The 15,690-nt window shown below is 39.2% G+C and overlaps 1 non-coding gene across 1 annotated transcript; it reads left to right on the top strand.

Moving 5' to 3' along the window:
* The first annotated feature begins 1,653 nt into the window (after positions 1 to 1,653).
* LOC128284677 (small nucleolar RNA R71) lies at positions 1,654 to 1,760 on the top strand. Its single transcript, XR_008275099.1, has one exon. It is a non-coding gene; the product is annotated as a small nucleolar RNA R71 (small nucleolar RNA).
* The last annotated feature ends 13,930 nt before the right edge of the window (positions 1,761 to 15,690 follow it).

Raw genomic sequence — 15,690 nt, 5'->3', positions numbered from 1 at the left:
CCATTCATCTAGTTCCTCGACCTGTAGCCTTCGTTCTTTATAGATGGGTCCTTTGTCGTTACTCGAACATGGCTTAGGTGTGTTCTTTGAACGTGTTTCCTGCAAAGAAGGTTTCAATACATGATCAATATTAGTAGTAAAATTTATACAATTAACCTCGATATTTGATGTGTTACTTGAATTACAAGCTTGAAGAGTGATTGTTTCCTCTCCCACACAAAGTGTGAGTTCACCTCTACGAACATCAATTATAGTTCTAGCAGTTGCTAAAAAGGGCCTTCCTAAAATTAAAGGCATGTCACTATCCTTTTCTATGTCTAGAACAACAAAATCAATTAGGAATATGAATTTGTCAGTTTTGACGAGTACATCTTCAATAATACCCCTAGGAAATCTGATTGTTTTGTCTGCTAACTGAATGCTCATCCTAGTTTGTTTGGGTTTCCCAAGACCTAGTTGTTTAAACATTTTATATGGCAGGACATTGATACTAACCCCTAAATCAGCCAAAGCATTATTAACATCTAAGCTACCAATTAAACAAGGAATCGTAAAACTCCCTAGATCTTTTAATTTGTTGGCCAGCTTATTCTGTAGTATGGCTGAGCAAACTGTATTTAACTCCACATGCGACACCTCATCCAACTTTCGCTTATTTGTTAAAAGCTCTTTTAAGAATTTGATTGCATTTGGCATCTGCGAAAGAGCTTCAATAAATGGTAAGTTAATATGTAATTTTTTTAATAATTTAAGGAATTTACCGAATTGTTTGTCTGTACGATCTTTCCTTGTCGTATTGGGGTATGGCATACAAGGATTGTACTTTTTACTTACCGTTATTTGTTCAATGTGGTCTACCTCACCTTTGCTTTTACGTGCCATAATTCCTTGCCTCAGTTCTAGTTCAAGTTCGACTAACCCTTCCTCATCTTGAACTGTAATTGCATTGAGCTATTCCCTTGGGTTAGATTTAGTGTTACTTGGCAGGCTACCTTGTGGTCGTTCAGAAATCAATTTGACAAGAGTTTCGAGCCCTTGGATTGATGCTTGTTGATTCTTAAGTGCTATTTCAGTATTCTGAAAGTGAGTTTCAGACACCGAGATAAACTTTTCTAGCATCTCCTCAAGGTTCAGCTTCATTTCCTGATGGTAAGGTGGTTGTTGAAAACCCGGAGGATGTTGTGGCCTTTGATTCCCTTGACCACCCTATGAGAAGTTGGGATGGTTCCTCCAACTTGCATTATATGTGTTACTATACGGGTTATTTTGAGTTCTAGAGTTATTGTTACCCATATTTGGACTTGTTCCTCCTCGATGCTAGGGTTGAAGGGTTGATATTCTGTGTATGCTCCTCCTCTATTCGAATCGCACCTTATCACTGGATGTGCCTGAGTAGAACCACACAAACCGTCAATCTTTTTATTTAAGAGTTCTACCTGGTTAGATAGCATAGTAACCGCATCGAGGTTGAAAACACCGACTGCTTTCGTCGACTTTGTCCTCATAACTTGCCATTGATAGTTATTCAGAATAAATTCGTAAGCCGCTTCAGGTGTTTTGTTATTCAAAGTTCCACCCGCGGCTGCGTCGATAAGTTGCCTCGTTGAGGGGTTCACAGTGTTGTGAAATGTCTGAACCTGTAGCCAAAGTGGTAACCCATGGTGAGGGTACCTTCTCGAAAGATCCTTGTATCTCTCCCATGCATCGTAGAGTGTTTCTAGATGCATCTGCACAAAAGAAGAGATGTCATTCCTCATCTTAGCCATTTTAGCTAGCGGAAAATATTTAAGTAAAAACTTTTCGGTCATTTCTTCCCAAGTAGTGATCGACCCTCGTGGAAACGAGTTTAACCACTGTTTAGCTTTGTTCCTCAATGAAAAGGGAAACAACCAAAGGCGAATGGCATCATCAGAGATGCCATTGATTTTAAAAGTGTTGTAAAACTCCAGAAAATTCGCCAAGTGATTGTTTGGATCCTCATCTTGCAAACCATCAAACTGAACAAACTGTTGTATCATTTGAATTGTGTTAGGTTTTAGTTCAAAATTATTTGCAGCAATAGCAGGTCTAACTATACTTGACTTAGTTCTTGTTAAATTAGGTTTAGCATAATCATACATAGTGCGTGGCATAGGATTCTGATTTATTGGATCAACAACAATTGCAGGAGGTAGCGGATTTTCCTGATTTTCAGCCATCTCCTCGTTTATGGTGTGAATGTCCTCCTTTTGCTCTTCCCCTGTGTATCTTAGGCTTTGCCTTATTTCTCTTCATATTTCTGCGAGTTGTGCGATCGATCTCACTATCAAAAATTAATGGTCCCGATGGGTTTCTTCTAGTCATACACTATAAAAACCTGCCAGAAGCGAATAAACGAAAAATTAGGAAAGAAAATAAGCAATTAAATTGTAATAATAAAAATCGAGTGTTCCTAATGTGATAGCCCAAAATTGACCCTAGTCGGAATGTGGTTTCGGGACCACAAAACCGAGGCATAAAAATAATTTAAAATTTATTTTGATGCCTACGATATGTGTTAAATTGTGTGTGACATTTTTGATGATTTGATTTAGTGTTATAAATGTGAATTTCACTAGAAAGGGCCTAGTAGTAAACTTTGAAAGTATGATGGGAAGATGTGGGATGACTAGTTGATCATGCATGCAAAAATATGGGATTTGCATGTCAAATTTCCCCAAAAGAAGCATAGTGGCCGGCCAAGGTAGGTGTTGATGGGCAAGGGAAACATGTTTCCAACATGTTTGGTTAGTGAGTTATGTATGAAGAAATAAAATAAGAATTAGCATTAAAGAAATGAATAAAAAAAAAAAAGATGAGCATGGATGCCCCCCCATTGCCGTGCAACTAAGAAAGAAAACAAAAAAAATTTTGTTCATCCTTGTTCTCTCCTTTTTGGCCGAAAATACTAAGAGGAAGAAGAGATTTTTGCTTCGTTTTCTTTGTTTAGAAGAGATCTAGAAGGAAATTTGGATAAACTTGCATCAAGAGTAAGGTATGTATGAGGTTGTGTTATGAGTTTCATGCATGTTTTAGTTGCTAACTTGATGTTCATGTTAGCCATGGTTCAAATCCTTGTTATGCCATGGGAATGGTATTTGGCCAAAGTTGTTATTGTGTTAAAGCCATTGCATGCTAAATGTGAAGCTTGCTAATGATGCATGCAATGATGGATTGTCTACTCTTGAAATTTCTTTGTAGCCATCTTGAGTAAGACATTGAGTTTTCTTTTTGTTTAACCATGATTGAAGTTGAAAGGGGCATGATTGTGATGTATTCGCCATGATGCATTCATGAGCATGGTTCATGCTTCTTGCATGTTAGTTAAAATTTGTGTTTTGGATGGCTATGGACACCTTGAAATTGACCTTGCACCTATATGTGTATATATGATTGCACATGATATTTTGATTATGAAGAAAGTGATAAATATGTTGTTTAAAGAAGAAATTCGTTGAAGAATGTTGTGAAATTTGCATGTACAATCGGCCTAGTACACATATGATGTGAAAATCTTGCAATTTATTGTTGATTTTGTGCAAGTATGACTAAGTATAATCAGCCACACGAGGGGAATTATTGTGCATGCATTCGGTTAGAGGCAAGCTTAATGATGCCTATTCTTGACTTAGGTAATCGGCTACCTTGTTGTGAGCTAAGGCCGAATGTGTGCGTAATTAAAGAAAATTGACTAAAGTGCTTAGTTATGTGATGTTGAGTCAATGATATGTGTATTCGCCAAGGCTATGGCGAGACTTTAATGAATTGAATTTGTTTGAATTAGCTCAAGAGCTTAGAGGGCCACAATTGGATAAGGGGAAGGAAAAAGTGATCGATTAGCCGTCGAAGCCGTTCGACAACATCCGAGGTAAGTCCTCAAGAAATGACCCTACTCGAATTATGTGAAATGAAATAGGGATGTGTAATGATTATTGATTTATGTGTGTATGAGTATTTGAATGATACCCGGGCTAAGTCCCGAAGGCGATTATGCAAGTGATATGTTTGTGTTTGAGCCTTAGTAACGAAAATGAAACATGGATGTGTAATGATTATTGATGTATGTGTGTGCATGAGCAATTGAATGATATCCGGGCTAAGTCCCGAAGACATTTATGCTAGTAATTATATCCGGGTTAAGACCCGAAGGCCATTGTGCTAGTGACCACATCCGGGCTAAGACCCGAAGGCATTCGTGCAAGTTGTTAAATCCGGGCTAATACCCGAAGGCATTTGTGCAAGTCGTTCTATCGGGCTAAGACCGAAGGCATTCGTGCATGTGGTTATATCCGGTTGTATTCAAGAAGCTTGGGCTGAAGGTGAGCGTTGGTTGCTGTAATAAATTTAATTAGTACGCTTTCGAAAAGCCCAAAGGAAAAGGTATGTTTATATGTGCATTGGAAAAGTCGATATGTTTGAGTAACATTCGTTCAATCGACTAACGAATTTTCAGCTATTGAATTGGTTGATATCTTGTGAAAGTATACAATGATGAAGTTTGAAGTAATTATGATTATGTGAATGTGTATTAATGAAATGATTCATTTGGCTATGTGAATGTAATGCTTTAGTTAAAGCTGATTTTATTGCTTGAGACTTACTAAGCATAAAAATGCTTACCCCGTTGCTTTGGCTCTCTGTTTTATAGATTTTGCTCGTTAGCAATCGGATTCGGGATCATTAAAGTCAAAGTCATCTACACTATCAAAGCCTCCATTTTTGGGTATAATTTTGGTTGAACTTTGAAATGGCATGTATAGGACTACCCTATTGTAGAAGGTCATGTACCTTTCAGTTTTATGTAAGCTTGGATAGCCATGCGAAAATGGCTTAGATACGTTGTTAGTATGATTCTATAATTGTTTGTATGATGATCATTATGGGGCATGGAATGGTTTTGAAAAGATTATCCATTGGAATGGTTAATCATGATCACACTTGTGCTATGTATGCAAAAAGGGCCAATTGAATCGTGGAAATCATGAAATAGGTAAAGGTTACCTTGAAAACAGATGCTGGCAGCAGCAGTGGTGTGGTTTTGAAAAATCACCAAAATTTGTAAGAATGGTATTAAATAGTGAATAAGTTATGTAAATGAACCTTGATGAGTCTACTTTCATATGGAAGAAACGAAACGGTCATAGGAGTTACTTGTTAAGAGTTATTAAAGTTATTGTGAGACAGGGCCAGAACGGTTCCTGGGTCCCCTGTCGCGACTTTAAAAATTTTCTATAAATTATCCAGAAAGAATTAGAAGTCATGACTTATATGTGCAGATTCCATTTTGAGTCTAGTTTCATTAGAAACAAACGGCACCAGTATTAAATCCCTGTACAGAGAGATATTCAAGTTGTAACACGCGAAGGTCAGAGCAGTCGATCCCTGTAACATGGGTGACTTTAACTAATAAACTGTACCAATTGGCCAGACCAAAAATTCTAGAAATAAATCCATGGAAGGATATATGAGTCTAAATTCAGGGAAAATTTACGGAATCAGTTTCCGAGTTTTGAAACTCGAGATATGATTTTTAAGGCGACAGTGACGCAGTTTTCCAGCCTGTCTGGAAATGCCAAATTGGTCGGTACTTTAAGAGGATTTAGCTTCGTCAACCCCTCGCGTCCGACACGGCGATGGTCTCGGGCTTGGGTGTTACAATTTTATTGGTATCGAGCTACGGTTTAGTCGATTCTAGGACTACCGTGATATGTTTGGGGTCTAGCTATACATGCCATTAAATGATGAATTGATAGTGTGGTGATTTCTGACAATTTGACTTTGTGTTTGTTTATAGCAATGGATCCCAATCCCAACCGAGCAATAGCTGATGATGTGGAGAGTGTGGCGCTTGCTCCCGCGCAAGGGACAGCGCCGGCGGACTCTCAACCTATGGCCAGCAATCCGAATGATGAGGCTAGGCAAGCCTTTTATAGTGTGATGAATGATTGGTTTAACCAATACATTCGAACTAACACTACTGTTCCACAACCTCCATTCCCGACAAATGCAACCCCAAGACCTACAATACCTCCGATGGCTGATCAAATAAGGTCAAGTAAGCCCCGATCGATAGGATTCAAAACATGGGGCCACTGAATTTAAAGCTACGGATGATGACGATGCCGAGCAAGCTGAATTTTGGTTGGACAACACTATCCGGGTGCTCGATGAGCTATCTTGTACACCCGATGAGTGCTTAAAGTGTACCATCTCCTTGTTACGTGATTCCGCCTACTATTGGTGGAGTACTCGACTTCGTGGTGCCTAGAGAGCAAGTGACTTGGGAGTTCTTTCAAACCGAGTTCGAAAAAGTATATCGATCGAGATTCATCGACCGAAGCGAAAGGAATTTCTTGATCTTAAGCAAGGCTCTATGTCGATTCACCGACTACTGAACGAAAATTTGTGAGGCTTAGCCGATGCTGCGAGAATGCATTTCGTCCGAAGCTATTATGTAAACGCCGAGGATGGGCTGAATGATGATATAAGGATGTTCGTTGGCATTCTCGAAATCGAGAGTTCGTAGTACTTGTTGAGCGAGCTTGTAAAGCCGAAGAGCTTAGGAAGGAGAAACAAAAAGTTGATGTGGGAACTGGAGAATTCCGAAAAAGGTCCTCGGGAAAGTCTCTTCAACAGGCATCGTAGAGATTTCGAGATGATGTGAGCCGGTCTAGAGGTGCTTCGGGCTTTTCTAGATGAGATCGCGGTCGACCTCCTGTGACCACACGAGTCACTTCGATCGCCAGTGGTGGAAATGATCGCCGAGAGAGAGCGGAGTGTCTGCATTGTGGCAAATGGCATTCGGGGAGCTGTAGGTTCCGTGATCGCTCCTGCTATAAGTGTGGATCGGCTGACCACTTTATCAAGGACTACCCGAGGTTGCTTGAACAAAATGTAAGTCGAAGTGGAAACCCGGGTGCTATCACTGCTCGAGGTAGGCCATCCAGAAATGCGGGCAATGTTAGTGGCGGTCAGAGAGGGTCGAGAGATGCTACAACGAGACTCGAGGCTCGTACTCCTGCTAGGACTTATGCCATCACGCCACGCGCGAGGATCTTTGCCTCACCGAGATGTTATTACCGTACTTTCACTCTTTTCGATACTAATGTGATTGCTTTGATTGACCTGGTTCTACTCATTCTTATATATGTGAAACCTTAGCATCCAAAGAAGACTTTGCCTATTGAGTCTCTCGAGTTTGTAATTCGGTGTCAAACCCCTTGGGTCATTACGTGCTTGTCAACAAAGTGTGCAAGAAAAGTCCCCTAGTATTCCGAGGTTCTTGTTTTCCAGCGGACTTGATGCTTTTGCCGTTCGATGAATTCGACGTTATTCTTGGTTTGGATTGGTTGACCATGCACGATGCGGTTGTAATTTTCAAAAGCAAGACTATCGATCCGAGGTGCGAATAACGAGATAATTCGGGTTGAGTCTACGGACTTAAAGGGGTTGCCAGCTGTAATATCAGCAATGTTGGCTCGGAAATATGTAAGAAAAGGGTGCGGCGTACCTTGCGTATGTGCTCGATGACAAGGAGTCGAAAAAGAAACCCGAATCGATGCGGTGGTTTGTGAATACCGGATGTTTTCCACGAAGAATTGCGGGTTTACCACTGTTCGGAAATAGAGTTTGGCATCGAATTGGTACCGGTACCACTCCAATTTCGATAGCTCCGTATCGTATGGCAATCGCGAATTAAAGGAGTTGAAAGCTCGATTGCAAGAATTGGTGGATAGAGGTTTTGCCCACGAGTTTTTCGCCTTGGGGTGCACCGGTGTTGTTTGTGAAAAGAAGGATGGGACCATGAGGTTGTGCATCGACTATCGTCGACAATAAAGCGACGATAAAGAACAAATATCCGTTACAGCGTATTGATGACTTGTTCGATCAACTGAAGGAGCCTCGGTGTTCTCGAAAATAGATTTGAGATCGGGCTATTATCGGTTGTGAATTGAGATTGGACGTACCCAAGACGCCTTGAAACAAGATATGGTCACTACGAGTTTCTCTTGATGCCGTTTGGACTTACTAATGCCCTGCGGTATTTATGGATTTGATGAATTGGATCTTGGACCATATTTAGATCGGTTCATAGTCGTATTCATTGATGACATCTTGGTCTATTCAAGAAATGAGACCGAACATCTTGAACACACGAGGTTAGTCTTGCAAACTCTACGGGATAAGCAATTATATGCTAAGTTCAACAAGTGTGAGTTACGGTTAAGAGAGGTTAGCTTCTTGGCGCATGTGATATCTCGCATCGGGCATTCGAGTCGACCGAACAAAATTTCAGCCATACTTAACTGGAAGCCTCAGAAATATTACCGAGGTTCGAGCTTTTTGGGGCTTGCGGTTATTACCGACGATTTGTAAAGGTTTCTCAACGATAGCCACGCCAATGACGGCTTACTCCAAAAGGATGTTAAGTTCGAATGGACGGAGAAATGTCGAAGAGTTTCGATCAACTAAAAACTTATTTGATGAAGCCCCAATTCTAGTGCAACCCGAATCGGCAAAGAGTTTGTCATCTATAGTGGCGCCTCCTACTTGGGTTAGGTTGTGTATTGATGCAAGAAGGTCGAGTTGTGGCCTATCGTCGAGGCAATTAAAGCCACATGAGAAAAATTATCCGCCCATGATCTCGAATTGGCGCCATCGTATTCGCTTTAAAGATTTGGCGACATTACTTATTTGGTGAGAGGTGCCATGTGTACTCGGATCACAAAAGTCTCAAATATTTGATGACCCAAAGAGACTTAAATCTGCGACAAAGACGTTGGCTCGAGTGTTAAAGGATTATGAGCTGGTCATTGACTATCACCGGGAAAGGCGAATGTGGTTGCGGATGCCTTGAGTCGTAAATCATTATTAAGCTTCTGACGATGAATGTGCACTTGTCCGTTCGATCCGACAACGTGTTAGTAGCTGAATTGAAAGCCAAACCATTATTGATACATCAAATTTGTGAGGCTCGGAAGGTCGACGATGAGTTGGTTGCAAAAGCGGGCGAGTGTGTTCGAACAAGGAATCGGAGTTTCGGATCGATGATGACGATTGTTTGAGGTTCGAAGTCGTCTGTGTGTTCCAAAGAATTGAACTTATTTCGATAATTTTGAACGAAGCCCATTGTAGCCAAATGGCAATCCACCGGGAATACGAAGATGTACAACGATTTGAAACGTCGGTTTTGGTGGCATGGTATGAAGCGAGACATCTCCGACTTTGTTTGAGGTGTTTAATATGTCAACAAGTGAAAGCGGAACATCAAGTGCCTTCGGATTACTTGACCGATCACGATACCCGAGTGGAAATGGGATCGAGTCACAATGGACTTCATATCCGGACTGCCATTGTCAGTGAGTAAGAAGGATGCGATTTGGGTCGTTGTAGATAGATTGACTAAGTTGGCTCACTTTGTCCCCGTACGTACGGATTTTTCAATGGACAAATTAGCCGAATTGTATGTTTCTCAGATTGTGAGATTACACGGGGTGCCTATTTCTATCGTGTCGGATAGAGATCTGAGATTTACCACGCGATTTTGGAAGAAGTTGCAAGAAGCTTTGGGTACCAAGTTGCATTTTAGCACCGCATTTCACCCCCAAACCGATGGTCAATCCGAGCGGATAATTCAGATACTTGAGCATATGTTGAGATGTTGCATCCTCGAGTTCAGTGGTTCATGGGAACGGTATTTGCCTTTGATTGAATTCACTTATAACAATAGGTTTCAATCAAGTATTAGGATGGCACCTTACGAGGCTTTGTACGATCGTAAATGCCGTACACCATTGTTTTGGACCGAGCTCGGTGAAAGCAAAATTTTCGGGTGGATTTGATTAGAGATCTTTGAATGAAAAGTGAAAGTAATCCGTGAAAGTCTGAAGATAGCCTCCGATCGTCAGAAGTCGTACACGGATCTGAAGCGTAAGGACATCGAGTATCAGGTGGGAGATAAAGTGTTTCTCAAGGTTTCGCCTTGGAAAAAGATACTCGATTATTTTGTAAGGGCAAGTTGAGCCCGAGGTTCATTGGACCATATGAGATATCCGGCGAGTCGGTCCGGTGGCATATCGTCGATTTTGCCCCGAACTCGAAAAGATTCACGGTGTCTTTCATGTTTCGATGCTTCGACGCTATATATCTGATCCATCGCACGTGATTAGTCCATTGGAGGTTGAAATTCAAGCCAATATGAGTTATGAGGAAGAACCGATTCGTATCCTATCACGTGAAGTGAAAGAGTTGCGAAACAAGCGGGTTCCGCTAGTGAAAGTGTTATGGCTCAAACACGGGATAGAAGAAGCTACTTGGGAAACCGAGAACTCTATGAAAGAGCGATACCCAACCCTATTTACCGGTTAGATTTTCGGGGACGAAAATTTCTTAAGTGGGGGAGAGTTGTGACAGCCCAAAATTGACCCTAGTCGGAATGTGGTTTCGAGACCACAAAACCGAGGCATAAAAATAATTTAAAATTTATTTTGATGCCTATGATATGTGTTAAATTGTGTGTGACATTTTTGATGATTTGATTTAGTGTTATAAATGTGAATTTCACTAGAAAGGGCCTAGTAGTAAACTTTGAAAGTATGATGGGAAGATGTGGGATGACTAGTTGATCATGCATGCAAAAATATGGGATTTGCATGTCAAATTTCCCCAAAAGAAGCATAGAGGTCGGCCAAGGTAGGTGTTGATGGGCAAGGGAAACATGTTTCCAACATGTTTGGTTAGTGAGTTATGTATGAAGAAATAAAATAAGAATTAGCATTAAAGAAATGAACAAAAAAAAAAAAGATGAGCATGGATGCCCCCCCCATTACCGTACAACTAAGAAAGAAAACAAAAAAAATTTTGTTCATCCTTGTTCTCTCCTTTTTGGCCGAAAATACTAAGAGGAAGAAGAGATTTTTGCTTCATTTTCTTTGTTTAGAAGAGATCTAGAAGGAAATTTGGCTAAACTTGCATCAAGAGTAAAGTATGTATGAGGTTGTGTTATGAGTTTCATGCATGTTTTAGTTACTAACTTGATGTTCATGTTAGCCATGGTTCAAATCCTTGTTATGCCATGGGAATGGTATTTGGCCAAAGTTGTTATTGTGTTAAAGCCATTGCATGCTAAATGTGAAGCTTGCTAATGATGCATGCAATGATGGATTGTCTACTCTTGAAATTTCTTTGTAGCCATCTTGAGTAAGACATGGAGTTTTCTTTTGTTTAACCATGATTGAAGTTGAAAGGGCATGATTGTGATGTATTCGGCCATGATGAATTCATGAGCATGGTTCATGCTTCTTGCATGTTAGTTAAAATTTGTGTTTTGGATGGCTATGGACACCTTGAAATTGACCTTGCACCTATATGTGTATATATGATTGCACATGATATTTTGATTATGAAGAAAGTGATAAATATGTTGTTTAAAGAAGAAATTAGTTGAAGAATGTTGTGAAATTTGCATGTACAATCGGCCTAGTACACATATGATGTGAAAATCTTGCAATTTATTGTTGATTTTGTGCAAGTATGACTAAGTATAATCGGCCACACGAGGGAATTATTGTGCATGCATTAGGTTAGAGGCAAGCTTAATGATGCCTATTCTTGACTTAGGTAATCGGCTACCTTGTTGTGAGCTAAGGCGAATGTGTGCGTAATTAAAGAAAATTGACTAAAGTGCTTAGTTATGTGATGTTGAGTCAATGATATGTGTATTCGCCAAGGCTATGGCGAGACTTTAATGAATTGAATTTGTTTGAATTAGCTCAAGAGCTTAGAGGGCCACAATTGGATAAGGGGAAGGAAAAAGTGATCGATTAGCCGTCGAAGCCGTTCGACAACATCCGAGGTAAGTCCTCAAGAAATGACCCTACTCGAATTATGTGAAATGAAATAGGGATGTGTAATGATTATTGATTTATGTGTGTATGAGTATTTGAATGATACCCGAGGCTAAGTCCCGAAGGCGATTATGCAAGTGATATGTTTGTGTTTGAGCCTTAGTAACGAAAATGAAACATGGATGTGTAATGATTATTGATGTATGTGTGTGCATGAGCAATTGAATGATATCCGGCTAAGTCCGAAGACATTTATGCTAGTAATTATATCCGGTTAAGACCGAAGGCCATTGTGCTAGTGACCACATCCGGGCTAAGACCAAGGCATTCGTGCAAGTTGTTAAATCCGGCTAATACCGAAGGCATTTGTGCAAGTCGTTCTATCGAGGCTAAGACCAAAGGCATTCGTGCATGTGGTTATATCCGGTTGTATTCAAGAAGCTTGGGCTGAAGGTGGCGTTGGTTGCTGTAATAAATTTAATTAGTACGCTCGAAAAGCCCAAAGGAAAAGGTATGTTTATATGTGCATTGGAAAAGTCGATATGTTTGAGTAACATTCGTTCAATCGACTAACGAATTTTCAGCTATTGAATTGGTTGATATCTTGTGAAAGTATACAATGATGAAGTGTGAAGTAAGTATGATTATGTGAATGTGTATTAATGAAATGATTCATTTGGCTATGTGAATGTAATGCTTTAGTTAAAGCTGATTTTATTGCTTGAGACTTACTAAGCATAAAAATGCTTACCCCGTTGCTTTGGCTCTCTGTTTTATAGATTTTGCTCGTTAGCAATCGGATTCGGGATCATTAAAGTCAAAGTCATCTACACTATCAAAGCCTCCATTTTTGGGTATAATTTTGGTTGAACTTTGAAATGGCATGTATAGGACTACCCTATTGTAGAAGGTCATGTACCTTTCGGTTTTATGTAAGCTTGGATAGCCATGCGAAAATGGCTTAGATACGTTGTTAGTATGATTCTATAATCGTTTGTATGATGATCATTATGGGGTATGGAATGGTTTTGAAAAGATTAGCCATTGGAATGGTTAATCATGATCACACTTGTGCTATGTATGCAAAAAGGGCCAATTGAATCGTGGAAATCATGAAATAGGTAAAGGTTACCTTGAAAACAGATGCTGACAGCAGCAGTGGTGTGGTTTTGAAAAATCACCAAAATTTGTAGGAATGGTATTAAATAGTGAATAAGTTATGTAAATGAACCTTGATGAGTCTAATTTCATATGGAAGAAACGAAACGGTCATAGGAGTTACTTGTTAAGAGTTATTAAAGTTATTGTGAGACAGGGCCAGAACGGTTTCTGGGTCCCCTGTCGCGACTTCAAAAATTTCCTATAAATTATCCAGAAATAATTAGAAGTCATGACTTATATGTGAAAATTCCATTTTGAGTCTAGTTTCATTAGAAACAAACGGCACCAGTATTAAATCCCTGTACAGAGAGATATTCAAGTTGTAACGCGCGAAGGTCAGAGCAGTCGATCTCTGTAACATGGGTGACTTTAACTAATAAACTGTACCAATTGGCCCAACCAAAAATTCTAGAAATAAATCCATGGAAGGATATATGAGTCTAAATTCAGGGAAAATTTACGGAATCAGTTTCCGAGTTTTGAAACTCGAGATATGATTTTTAAGGCGACAGTGACGCAGTTTTCCAGCATGTCTGGAAATGCCAAATTGGTCGGTACTTTAAGAGGATTTAGCTCGTCAACCCCTCGCGTCCGACACCGGCGATGGTCTCGGGCTCGGGGTGTTACACCTAATATCTTAGTTCCCCGGCAACGACGCGAAAAACTTGATGTGTATGAATCATGATAAGTTTTAAATTTATAATTGATCGTTCTTGAAAACTAACTATTATCACGACAAAGCCAAGCGCACCTTATCTAACAGTAGTATAGCTTATGGCAAGACCGAGATGTTAAATCCAAAGGAACTAAAAGTACTAGTATTAACTTTCTTTTTATTATCTAGCCTAAAAATAAAGTAAATTGGGGAAATAAATTTTGGGAAAACTGTATGATTTGGACAATACCTAAGGGAAAAATCAACCTCGACTTCACTTGTTATTGACTCTGAATTAAATGATTTATTCACTTGACTTGATCCGTAGAAATCCTTAAGTTATATTATTATCTCTCTCGAGACTAACAACATCTAACCCTAGGTTGATTAATTGAAATCCCTTTCTAATTAAAACCCCTAGTGTTGCGTTAACTAGATCTATGGATTCCCTTATTAGGTTTCACCCTAATCCGACAAAATTATGTAACCCTATCTCTAGGCGTGCAATCAACTCCACTTAATTATGTTAGATCTACTCTTAGACAGTGACTTTTACTCCTCTGAATAAGCACATCAATACTTGAATCAATACCCCGGAATAGTAAAGCAAGAATTAAGAACTCATAATTAAGTACAAGTCAAATATTTATCATATAATTCTGATAATAATAACAAGATCCGTCTTAGGTTTCATTCCCCTTAGGTATTTAGGTGGTTTAGTTTAATTTATGAAAGAAAACATCTCAAAAGAATAATGATAACAAAACATAAAGAAAACCCAAGAACTCTTGAAGGGAATTGAAGAGAGATCTTCAATCTTGAAGGTGAATCTGGCTTCTGAGATGGATCAATCGGCTTTCTTCGAGTAATTCTTTGTCTTCTACTTATTGTGTGTCTTTTTGGTACCTTGTAGGGTGTTTATATAGGCTTTAGAATGCTTCTCAACCCTCAAGAGTGGCCTTTTTCGAAGAAGACTAGACTTGGGCTCGACAGGGACACGCCCGTGTACGTTTGCTTGAAACCGTGCTCGAGTCTTTTGAATGGACACGGGTATGTGAACTACCCGTGTGAGGAGGTCCGGGCCGTGTTGATTTCCCATGTTGACCCAGTTTCTCCGTTTTTGGCTTCTTTCTCGCTCTTTTTACTCTCCTATGCTCTCCTAAGTGTAAAACATGAAATTAAAGGATTAGAAGCATTGAATTCACCAATTCTAAGGATAATTCATCCAAAATTATGCTAAGCATGGGATAAAAATATGTATAAATTATGGTTTATCAAATACCCCCACACTTAAGCATTTGCTTATCCTCAAGCAAAATCCTCAACTCACAATCAAAATAAATTCTTCTCAACTTATAATTCTCATCAATAATATCTCAAAATAATCTATAAGTAATCATACATTGAAAATTCAACTCGAAGAACATCAAAGTTTCAAACGTTCCAAGTTGAGCATTTTATCATGAAAACCTAGGTGTCTCCCCTCATTTAACTAATCACCTTTGGTTCAAAATATCACTGAGTTTCACATCCTCACTTAAAGATTCACTCAAATCACTCGAGGTGTTTAAGGACAAGAAATTTAACACTCAACGGTGAATATGAAAAGTTATTACCATAGGCTTGCGTGAAAATCAAATCTCCACCATTATATATTGAGATGATACATCAATCAAAAGGTCTTTTAGTGGGTTGTAACTTGGCTTTAGTTAGGGGGTGTGGTCACAAGCTGAAAAAGAAGGTTAGAATCGAGATTGAATTGAAAAATTACCTAACTAGAAAAATACTATAATTGGCAATTTATATTCCTAATTGAGCTTTTCTTCATAGATATGGAATTAAATACTTAGGCTCAAAAACAAAGAAATACTACTAATATGTATGTATGTATTTTTTTATAAGAACAAGTCAAATAACATAGAACTTTTCTAATTATTACAATGAAAAATAAAACATAGCTAAGCAATTAATTCAAATCAAATCTTGAAAAAAATAGGGATCAAATTAGGG

Source organism: Gossypium arboreum, chromosome 11 (genome assembly GCF_025698485.1).
Source record: "Gossypium arboreum isolate Shixiya-1 chromosome 11, ASM2569848v2, whole genome shotgun sequence".
Classification (NCBI taxonomy): Eukaryota; Viridiplantae; Streptophyta; class Magnoliopsida; order Malvales; family Malvaceae; genus Gossypium; species Gossypium arboreum.
This window is presented reverse-complemented; position numbering and strand designations above follow the sequence as displayed.